The sequence below is a fragment of the Hemitrygon akajei genome, chromosome 18 (genome assembly GCF_048418815.1).
Source record: "Hemitrygon akajei chromosome 18, sHemAka1.3, whole genome shotgun sequence".
NCBI lineage: Eukaryota > Metazoa > Chordata > Chondrichthyes > Myliobatiformes > Dasyatidae > Hemitrygon > Hemitrygon akajei.
In genome coordinates, this window is record NC_133141.1 from 3,201,025 (window position 1) to 3,211,013 (window position 9,989).

Genomic DNA, 9,989 nt, shown 5'->3' on the forward strand with positions numbered 1-9,989 from the left:
GTGGTCTCTTTCTCTCGAAAGAGAAAAGGCATCTGTATATCCAATCAATGAATGTGTGATTACTTGCATTGATTAAATCAATGTTATTGTCAAATTTACCTTTACTGGTCTCACCTGTTCCTTTCAGGTATGAGTGCAATTTCATTCAGGTCTATTGTAATGAATTCCGTATCACAGCTCTCTTGAATCTTCGGGTTCAGCCCTTTGGAGAGCATCCTCCAACATGACTCTGCTGTAGTTTAGTTTAGTTTCAACTGCACTGCCTGCTTGTGAAGGTTATTAGACTTTTTTTCTGAGTCAAGGTGAAAAGCCACTGGTTACTTTTGCACAAATATCATGACATAGCAGAGTGGAGATGCATCTGTAAGGTGCTTTTTCCCTCTGATAGGCCTGCAGGTCACCCTTGGGCAGGGTGTAGTAACCCCCACCCCTGTGATCAGGGTCACATGAAGCTATGGGAGCAGCTGATGGATGGTCACATGAGCAACTGGTGCATATCACAAGTCCTGGTTATGCAACCACTGAGGCCAGGCAGACAATCTCTGAAGAGTATCGATAATGTTTGGCGTCACCTGTCTTGAAAAGACACTGCCTAGAAGAAGGCAATGGCAAACCACTTCTGTAGAAAATTTTGCCAAGGACAGTCATGGATAAGACCATACATGCCCATGTCAATATGACATGGCACATTATGATGAATGTGGCTTCATTAATGCCATTGGGATTCTGTGGAGAGTCAGGTACACAGTGAGGAACATCATTGGCACTGGGAGCATGCAGCAGGAGAAGGCCTGTTATTTGCATTGTTTCTTCCACTGAATTGATTTGTTTGGCACCAAATACCCTGCTTTCATCTGGTAATCTGAATCAGTCTATCACTGCTCCTACACAACTCACCCCACCCATTACATGGACTTTTGCTTTTCAAAATCCTCTTCATCATGTGTGTTTGGAGAAATGATCTATCCATAACGTGTACATTTTTCCTCCACACACAAGGCATTTATTTCTCAGCCATTCAAAATAAAAAGCCACAGTAGTGGTATTTTCTCCTTATTAACATGAAAGGGAAGGGGTGGCCACTAGACAGCGTAGCAGTAGGCAGGTAGTGCAGGAGTCCCCTGAGGTCATCTCCCTCCTAAACAGATATACTGTTTTGGATACTGTTGGGGGAGATGTCTTTTCAGGGGAAGGCAGCAGCAGCCGAGTTCATTGCACCATGGGTGACTCTGTGGCACAGGAGGGAAGGAAAAGGAGTGGGAGAGCTATAGTGATAGGGGATTTGATTGTAAGGGGAATAGATAGGTGTTTCTGCGGCTGCAAACGAGACTCCAGGATGGTATGTTGCCTCCCTGGTGCAAGGGTCAAGGATGTCTCTGAGCGGCTGCAGGACATTCTGGAGTGGGAGGGTGAACAGCCAGTGGTCGTGGTGCACATAGGTACCAACGATATAGGTAAAAAAACGGGATGAGGTCCTGCAAGGTGAATTTAGGGAGTTAGGAGATTAACTAAAAAGTAGGACCGCAAAGGTAATAATCTCTGGATTACTACCAGTACCACGTGCTAGTCAGAGTAGAAATAGGAGGATATTTCAGATGAATATGTGGCTTGAAAAATGGTGCAAGGGGGAGGGATTCAAATTTCTGGGGCATTAGAACCAGTTCTGGGGGAGGTGGGACCGGTATAAACAGGACGGTCTGCACCTGGGCTGGACTGGAACCAATGTCCTAGGGGGAGCGTTTGCTACTGCTGTTCAGGAGGCTTTAAACTAATGTGGCAGGGGGATGGGAACAAGTGCAGAGAGACAGAGGGGTGTAAAATGAGGGTAGAAGCAAAAAGTAGTAAGGTGAAAAGTAAAAGTGGCAGGGAGGCAAATCCAGGGCAAAAAGCAAAAAGAGCCACTTTTCAACATAATTGTATAAGGGCTAAGAGTGTTGTAAAAACAAGCCTGAAGGCTTTGTGTGTCAATGTGAAGAGCATTCGTAACAAGGTGGATGAATTGAATGTGCAGATAGTTATTAATGAATATGATATAGTTGGGATCACAGAGACATGGCTCCAGGGTGACCAAGGATGGGAGCTCAACATTCAGGGATATTCAATATTCAGGAGGGATAGACAGGAAAGAAAAGGACGTGGGGTAGCATTGCTGGTTAGAGAGGAGATTAACGCAATAGAAAGGAAGGACATTAACCTGGAGGATGTGGAATCGATATGGGTAGCACTGCATAACACTAAGGGGCAGAAAACGCTGGTCGGAGTTGTGTACAGGCCACCTAACAGTAGTAGTAAGGTTGGGGATGGCATTAAACAGGAAATTAGAAATGCATGCAATAAAGGAACAGTAGTTATAATGGGTGACTTCAATCTACATATAGATTGGGTGAACCAAATTGGTAAGGGTGCTGAGGAAGAGGATTTCTTGGAATGTATGCGAGATGGTTTTCTGAACCAACATGTCGAGGAACCAACTAGAGAGCAGGCCATTCTAGATTGGGTATTGAGCAATGAGGAAGGGTTAGTTAGCAATCTTGTCGTGCGAGACCCCTTGGGTAAGAGTGACCATAATATGGTGGAATTCTTCATTAAGATGGAGAGTGACATAGTTAATTCAGAAACAAAGGTTCTGAACTTAAAGAAGGGTAACTTTGAAGGTATGAGACGTGAATTAGCTAAGATAGACTGGCAAATGATACTTAAAGGGTTGATGGTGGATATGCAATGGCAAGCATTTAAAGATCGCATGGATGAACTACAACAATTGTTCATCCCAGTTTGGCAAAAGAATAAACCAGGGAAGGTAGTGCACCCATGGCTGACAAGGGAAATTAGGGATAGTATCAAGTCCAAAGAAGAAACATATAAATTAGCAAAAAAAAAGCAGCACACCTGAGGACTGGGAGAAATTCAGAGACCAGCAGAGGAGGACAAAGGGCTTAATTAGGAAAGGGAAAAAAGATTATGAGAGAAAGCTGGCAGGGAACATAAAAAATGACTGTAAAAGCTTTTATAGATACGTGAAAAGAAAAAGATTGGTCAAGACAAATGTAGGTCCTTTACAGTCAGAAACAGGTGAATTAATCATAGGGAACAAAGACATGGCAGACCAATTGAATAACTACTTTGGTTCTGTCTTCACTAAGGAGGACATAAATAATCTTCCGGAAATAGTAAGGGACCGAGGGTCTAGTGAGATGGAGGAACTGAGGGAAATACATGTTAGTAGGGAAGTGGTGTTAGGTAAATTGAAGGGATTAAAGGCAGATAAATCCCCAGGGCCAGATGGTCTGCATCCCAGAGTGGTTAAGTAAGTAGCCCAAGAAATAGTGGATGCATTAGTGATAATTTTTCAAAACTCCTTAGATTCTGGATTAGTTCCTGAGGATTGGAGGGTGGCTAATGTAACCCCACTTTTTAAAAAAGGAGGGAGAGAGAAACCGGGGAATTATAGACGCGTTAGTCTGACATCGGTGGTGGGGAAAATGCTAGAGTCGGTTACCAAAGATGTGATAACAGCACATTTGGAAAGAGGTGAAATCATCGGACAAAGTCAGCATGGATTTGTGAAAGGAAAATCATGTCTGACGAATCTTATAGAATTTTTTGAAGATGTAACTAGTAGAGTGGATAGGGGAGAGCCAGTGGATGTGGTATATTTAGATTTTCAAAAGGCTTTTGACAAGGTCCCACACAGGAGATTAGTGTGCAATCTTAAAGCACACGGTATTGGGGGTATGGTATTGATGTGGATAGAGAATTGGTTGGCAGACAGGAAGCAAAGAGTGGGAGTAAACGGGACCTTTTCAGAATGGCAGGCAGTAACTAGTGGAGTACCGCAAGGCTCACTGCTGGGACCCCAGTTGTTTACAATATATATTAATGATTTAGACGAGGGAATTAAATGCAGCATCTCCAAGTTTGCGGATAACACGAAGCTGGGCGGCGGTGTTGGCTGTGAGGAGGATGCTAAGAGGATGCAGGGTGACTTGGATAGGTTAGGTGAGTGGGCAAATTCATGGCAGATGCAACTTAATGTGGATAAATGTGAGGTTATCCACTTTGGTTGCAAGAACAGGAAAACAGATTATTATCTGAACGCTGGCCGATTAGGAAAAGGGGAGATGCAACGAGACCTGGGTGTCATTGTACACCAGTCATTGAAGGTGGGCATGCAGGTACAGCAGGCGGTGAAAAAGGCAAATGGTATGTTGGCATTCATAGCAAAAGGATTTGAGTACAGGAGCAGGGAGGTTCTTCTGTAGTTGTACAAGGCCTTGGTGAGACCGCACCTAGAATATTGTGTGCAGTTTTGGTCCCCTAATCTGAGGAAAGACATTCTTGCCATAGAGGGAGTACAGAGAAGGTTCACCAGATTGATTCCTGGGATGGCAGGACTTTCATATGAAGGAAGACTGGATCGACTAGGCTTATACTCACTGGAATTTAGAAGATTGAGGGGGGATCTTATTGAAACGTATAAAATTCTAAAGGGATTGGACAGGCTAGATGCAGGAAGATTGTTTCCGATGTTGGGGAAGTCCAGAACGAGGGGTCACAGTTTAAGGATAAAGGGGAAGCCTTTTCGGACCGAGATGAGGAAAAACTTCTTCACACAGAGAGTGGTGAATCTGTGGAATTCTCTGCCACAGGAAACAGTTGAGGCCGGTTCATTGGCTATATTTAAGAGGAAGTTAGATATGGCTCTTGTGGCTAAAGGGATCGGGGGTATGGAGAGAAAGCAGGTACAGGGTTCTGAGTTGGATGATCAGCCATGATCATACTGAATGGTGGTGCAGGCTCGAAGGGCTGAATGGCCTACTCCTGCACCTATTTTCTATGTTTCTATGAGTCTCTCACTTCATATATATGTACTCCGTTTGGTCACACAACAAATCTTGTTGAACGTTGGATATCTCTGCAACTTTGCATGTGTGTTGTCTAAAATAAATTCTGTCGTTTAACTTTCAACTAAACTCTCAGATCCCACAAGTAATCTGACAACTGATAAACTAGCCCTTTAAGTCTGGGAAATTGTTATTGCCTGCTTATAATGTTAGTTCTATATATAAAAAAATCAATAAATTCTCTTCACTCCTGGTACTGTGTAAAGAATCAGCAACAATCACCTGTTTTACTTTTCAGTTGATTGCAACATGCTTAGAATAAATCTTTCTTTCTGTAACCAGTTAGATAAACAACTTCATTACAATAGTCTACTCTTGTTTATTTGTCATATCCAGCTCAATGTAGAAGACAAATTCTTCATCACTCAGTCTACTTTCTTCAGACAGGTTACTTGCCTGCAATTTCAGCAGCCCAGGTGACTTCACTTTATCCAGCATCTACCCATTTGGCTGTCACTCAACACACACCAATGTATTAGCTTGCTTAGGAGGGATCAAATCTATTGGTCTGTATTCAGTTAAGGCTCCAATTTTTCCCACCCTTCCCCCCACCAGATCCCCTTCACTAATCTTTGTCTCCCTCCACCTCCTGGCTCCATCCTCCTACTTCAAACACAGGATCCTCCATCCTATATGCATTCTGACTGTTGGTCACCTCTCCTCTAATGGCTCTCATTAACATGTCCTTTACTTACCTAAATCCGGCTCTGGTAACGTTTTGTGTTTCTGCTTATCTCTCCCTAGTTATGATTTCTTACCTTCACAATCCCTCCACCACCTCCACTCCCCCACTCTGATCCATCTTCTTTTTTCCTTTCTCTGTCAGCCTCCATCTATCATTCACCTGCCACAATCTTCCAAATCCACCCTGCCCCCACACTCTCCCCTACATGGCATCGTCTGTCTTCTCACACCTGTCCTCAGTCCACCAATTGCATTTCTTTCCATTCTCTTTCTCCTCTTGGCCATCTCATCTCTCCACTCTCAGTCCTGAAGCAGGTTTTCAACCTAAAACGTTGACAATTTCTTTATTCCCAAAAATGCTGCTGGATTTGTTTTTGTTTGTTTTTTCAAATTAGCAATTCTACTGAGCTTTGCCAAACAACAAGATAAAAAGTAATGAAAAGGGACTTGACCAATATATTAAAACCTTCAAGAGGATCACAAACTTGTCATGCTTTGGAGGCTTGTGTGCTTTGGCTCTTGGTAGGGTCACGCATGCCAAACAGGTCAAAGGGTAGAGGCCAAGCGAATACTGGTCCACTGGTCCTCCAGGTTCGGGGCTTCAGTTCAGCTAACAACCCTGACTGAGCAAACAAAACTATTATAGGAACAGCAATGAAGAATCCTCCTACATTTGAGTGTGACGATATTCCTGAGTCGCCACCCAGGACTTGCATGACTGACAGTAGTGAAAATTAAGAGGATACTGCTGGCATGATGAAGGAAGCACTGAACACCATCAAGACCAAGACCAAAATTGGTTTTGGCCAAGGACAGAAATGGAGGACCTTCATTGCTGCCCTGTGCTACAATATAAGATAATTTCTAAATGAATGGAAGGAAGCCCTTTTCTATTTATTCTGTGAATGATTGCTAACTGATGGTGCAGTGTACCCTGACGTTTTAAAGAACTAACTGCATTTCATATTTCAGACTCCTTAATGTGCAGTGGGGACCCATTTGTCTAAAGCACATTCCTCCTAATTGTAACATACAAGGCAGTTTTATGCTGAGCATAAACTTTCCACACATGGCAAGATTTACTCCAGATTCCCCTGAAGAATCAAAGTCTACTGCCAAGTGTATGTACCTTTGGAATACACAACTCAGTGATGTCTTAGGGTTTCATTTCAGACCTGTGATGAATTAGCCACTCTGAACCTAGGTGGACTGGCTGTAAATGAGCTTCAAAATCTCTGGGCCAGGTAATGGAAAAGCTGAGCCTGCTTTTGACCTCCCCTGTGACAACGGACATGAAAACAGATTAGGCTTTCACTGTAGTTGTGAAAATTTCAAAAGGAAGGTGACAATACTCAAGGAGAGGACAATATTGACAATAGCAGTTAACATGGAGAGAGAGAGAGGGGTTGGGTTCTGAGTAGCTTAGTGTAAGTAGAGTTGAAAGTATAGAAGATGGTTAGCTCTGAAAGGAGATGAAATGAATGGCTGTGATGCAAAAGAGAAATATGCTCAGGGAGACAATGGCCAAAGGGTGAGAAGAATGGCACAGGGGCACCAAGTGATGAAGTAAGTAAAGAAGGAAGATGGGGCAAGTAGGGCTACAGATAGAGGACGGCAACAAACAGAGATTCATGAGGAATCATAGTTCTCCCCAGGGTGAGATCAGCAGGGGATTTCAAACTTTACACAGCAGAAGCAAGACTATATAGAAATGTAATGGTCAGGATTTTTGGGAAGCACAAAGTGGGTGAGAGAGGGGTGATAGGTATCAGAATATCCAGCAAATTCCTAATCATCTTCTTTTTTTCCAATAGGTTTCCTTGAGTACTAGAAGTAAGAGAATGAGTCATCTTCTGTTCTTCGAGTTATTTGTTCCTCTGGATCCCTGACTGCTGTAGTGTGTAACAAGCAGCTTTTCCTAGTTTCAGTGGTTGATCACATAGACTGAGGATACAGTCATGACACATACAGGTCAACTCATTACACAGTGCATTGTACAGCTCCCCCACCCATCCACCTTCCCCTCACCTGGTCTCACCTTTCATCTGCTGGCTTATACTCTCCCCCCCCCCACCCCCACCTTTCTATTCTGGCTTCTGCCCCTTCCTTTCTAGCCCTGATGAAAGATCTTGGTCCTAAACATCTATGTTTATTTCCCTCCATAGATGCTGCCTGACTTGCTGCCATTGTCCAGCATTCTGTCTGTGTTGTATTGAAATAGTTCAAGGTAAAGCAGCAACAGAATGCAGAATGCAAATTTCCAGCTACAGAGAGAGTGCAGTGCAGATAGACAATAAGATGCAAGATCAGAACAAGGTCAAGAGTCCATCTTATTACATTAGTCTGATAACAGTGAGTAGAAATCTGGTGGTACGTGTTTTCAGGCTTTTGTATCTTCTGTCTGTCTGGAGAGGGAGAAGAAAGAATGAAAATCGTGTCAAAAATACAAGAGACTTAGACATACCACTTACGTTTAAATAGTTCCTTTGCAAAACACAAGAAAAATAATATATTCAGTTGCACATGCAGTACTGAGATTAATGGACGTAATGGCATCGTTCATTGGTAGCAGGTAAAGCATTTCCCACTCTCTGACGTTGCTATACAACTCCTTCACCGCCACCAGCCTCTGGCATGCCCCTACGTAGTCCTTTTCCTAGTGTAAGCATTTTTTACATGTTTTAATGTCCAATGGTAATGTCCAATTCTTCATCAATGTTTCCTCTCATGTATGAACATATAATTAGGAATGCATTGTAGAAAAACAAGGGGTTACCCATTTATAACAGATCTTTTTGTCTCAGAGGATCTTGAGTCTTTGAAACTCTCTTCCTCAAAGAGCAGGTGAAGCAGAATTTTTAAATATTTTTTGACATCGAGAGAGATGGAATGTTGATAAGCAAGGGGTCACAGGTTACTGGGGGTAGAAGAAATGTAGATTTGAGGTTAGTATTACACCTGACTCTGAACACAGGAGCCCCTCAGGGCTGTGTACTAAACCCCCTCCTTTACTCTCTGGATACCCATGACTGTGTCACCACCCACAGCTCCAATCTGCTAATTAAATTTGCTGATGACACTACATTGATTGACCTTATCTCAAATAATAATGAGTCAGCCTACAGAGACAAAGTCATCACTCTGACACAATGGTATCAAGAAAACAACCTCTCCCTCAATGTCACAAAAACAAAGGAGCTGGTTGTGGACTACAGAAGGAATGGAGACAGGCTAGCCCATGTTGACATCAGTGGGTCTGGGGTTGAGAGGATGAACAGCTTTAAATTCCTCAGCATAAACGTCACAGAGGATCTCATGTGGTCTGTACATTCAGCTGTGTGGTGAAAAAGGCACAACAGCACCTCTTTCACCTCAGATGGTTGAAGAAGTTTGCTGTGGCCCCTCCAAATGCTAAGAACTTTCTACAGGGGTGCAATTGAGAGCATTCAGACTGGCTGCATCATGCCTGGTATGGGAACTGCATTTCCCTCAATTGCAGATCTCTGCAGAGAGTGGTGCGGACAGCCCAGCATTAGGACTATTCCCACTACTGAGGACACTTACAAAGAAGGGTGTGTAAAAAGGGTCCGTAGGATCATTGGAGACCCAAGTCAACCACAACCACAAACTGTTTCAGCTGCTACCATCCGGGAAACAGTACCGCAGCATAAAAGCCAGGACCAACAGGCTCCGGGACAGCTTCTTCCACCAGGCCATCAGACTGATTAATTCATGCTGATACAACTGTATTTCTATGTTATAGTGACTATCCTGTTGTACATAATATTTATTATGTATTACTATAATTGCACATTGCACATTTGAATGGAGGCGTAAAATAAAGATTTTTACTCCCGAAGGATGTAAGTAATAAAACCAATTCAATTCATTTCAACTCACTGAATGGCAGAGCAGGATCTAGAGGCCACATTACTGCTCCTCATTATTTGTACATTCAAAATTGTAAAGCAGATTTAGAACATCCCAGGTCTTGAAAAACCTCTCCTCAATGACTCCCCTCCTCACTGTACCTTAGGATTAAATGCAGTCTATTTGATCAAAGGTTTCATAACTGTAGCACTGGGTCCATTATCACATCATCAGAAACACATCATCACTACCGTGAGGCAGGATGGTGGCTGCATCATGCTGTGGGGATGCTTCACTGCATCAGGCCCTGGAAGGCTTGTGAAGGTAGAGGGTAAAATGAATGCAGCAAAATACAGGGAAATCCTGGAGGAAAACCAGATGCAGTCTGCAAGAGAACTGTGACTTGGGAGAAGATTTGTTTTCCAGCAAGACAATAACCCCAAGCATAAAGACAAAGCTACACAGGAATGGCTAAAAACAATGAAGTTAATGTCCTGGAGTGGCCAGGTCAGAGTCCCGACCTCAATCCAA